Source organism: Kryptolebias marmoratus, linkage group LG2, assembly GCF_001649575.2.
Source record: "Kryptolebias marmoratus isolate JLee-2015 linkage group LG2, ASM164957v2, whole genome shotgun sequence".
In the NCBI taxonomy this organism is placed as follows: domain Eukaryota; kingdom Metazoa; phylum Chordata; class Actinopteri; order Cyprinodontiformes; family Rivulidae; genus Kryptolebias; species Kryptolebias marmoratus.
In genome coordinates, this window is record NC_051431.1 from 33,267,522 (window position 1) to 33,269,353 (window position 1,832).

Here is a 1,832-nt window from a genome sequence, read left to right on the forward strand (position 1 = left end):
CATAAGGGGTCTTTGGGCTGCACTTCGTCTGGCCCCTCACCTAGGACCTGTCTGCCTTGGGTGACCCTACTAGGGGCATGAAGCCCCTGACAGCATAGCTCCTAGGATCATTGGGACACTCAAACCCCTCCACCACGATAAGGTGGCAGCCCAGGGAGAGGCAAATTTTAGATCAATATCTGTAAAATTGACAGTTCTAGAAAAATTTTGTGTTGGCTAAGGTCAATTAGCTGTGGCGGACATCTTGACTTGGATTGTCTCCAGAAGTTAATCAGCTGTAGATGTACAAACAATTACTTTCTGAAAGTTTCATTTAAATCGATTCAGTTATTCATGAGATATTTAGCTAACAGTGCAGACAAATGAGAACACACATATACACAGGCCCAGGGAAAACCCTTATTACCTTGGCCTTCAGCAGCGAGTGATAATAAAGCCTACAACAGCAGTGACAAAAAGGAAATGACAAAAGAAAAAATGTTAGAAATGACTTTAAGAAGTGTGGTTGGACTTGGCGATGCTGCCGATGCTGTTGAGCCAGTGCAGACTGGTCTGTTATCATTGTTCTTAACCATAGGATGGAGAGAAAGAATCAGGACAGACAGGAGAAGGAGACAGGATGGACTAATGTTAGCTGGAAGTGTAGAAACAGCCACTTAATACCAAAGGATTTATTTTTGAGTATTGTTTATATTAAAAAAAGTGCAATTAGCAAGATGTGTAATTTATTCAAAGCTAATTAATAATACTGTAATGTGTCTGCATTCCCCTCAGAAAGTAGGTAGTTGCACCTCTGCATGTCCACTTTGCAAATGAATCATTTGTGTGCAAAGCTGCTGCTGATCCTGTCCTGGATTATAAAGCGGGATGTAAATATAATTTTAAATGTATTGTTTTTTCACTGACTCTGTATTGCTAATATAAACCCATGTGGTTCCAACCCTGAATAAAAGAGGAGGGTTGAATGTAGAGCTGGCAATTCCACGACACAAAACTGTCTTTTGGTTCAATTTGATATTCTAACAAATTCATTTATGTAGTGTGGGATGAGGCAAAGCAATAAAGTTATAAAATTATTTCATAAAGTTAATTTGTAGTTCTAAACATATTTTGAGTGTTTTTTACTAATTTTTTTGTCTTGCCACCGTTGATATTTCTCCCTCCTACAGCCTGATCACTATGACCAAATATGCAATTTATGTGATGACGCCATCTAACAACTTCTAGCAGCTAAAAACCTCACTCCAAGCTCAGATCAAAACTTGAGAGCCCTGATCTTAAGCAACTATGATATGCAGTGGTGCCCGCTTCACGCTATGTTGTCCCACATTGACATTCCCAAATGTTGGCAAATATGGAGATATATGTCGAAAACCTTTTCATTAACTGTTGGAGTCAGCTCTGACCATCTGTCAGGAGATACGAAGGCCTGTTGAAATCAGTGTTTCTCGTGCTGAAAGAATTGCCTTTTGGGGGGCTTTAACAACCGTAAGCCATTTTGGATCTAAGACACCATTTTAGGGTTTTACTCATATTGTATTTGAACAAACCCCTCATTTTGAAGTATCAGCTTCAAACTTGGTCAGTGTACTATGAAGGTATCAGGGATCAAACAATAACAAAGGTTGGAGTTTTCCTTTTAGGGTGTGGTCATGGCCAGACCTCAGACTTTGACTTCTCACCATGGTAAATGGACTGTACACACACTCCTGATCAAAATCTTAAGACCAGTCAAAAAATTGCAAGAATTTGCATTTTGCACTATTGGATCTTAAGAAGGTTCTAAGTAGAGCTTCACAATGTTAAAAGAAGAAATCAGCGTAAGAGAAAAA

General features: G+C 39.2%; 1 protein-coding gene across 3 annotated transcripts in view; it reads right to left on the reverse strand.

Annotated features, from left to right (window-relative positions):
• LOC108249935 (ras-related protein Rab-26) overlaps window positions 1–1,832 on the reverse strand; it is a 115,349-nt gene that overhangs the window by 94,983 nt on the left and 18,534 nt on the right. The window lies entirely within an intron of this gene.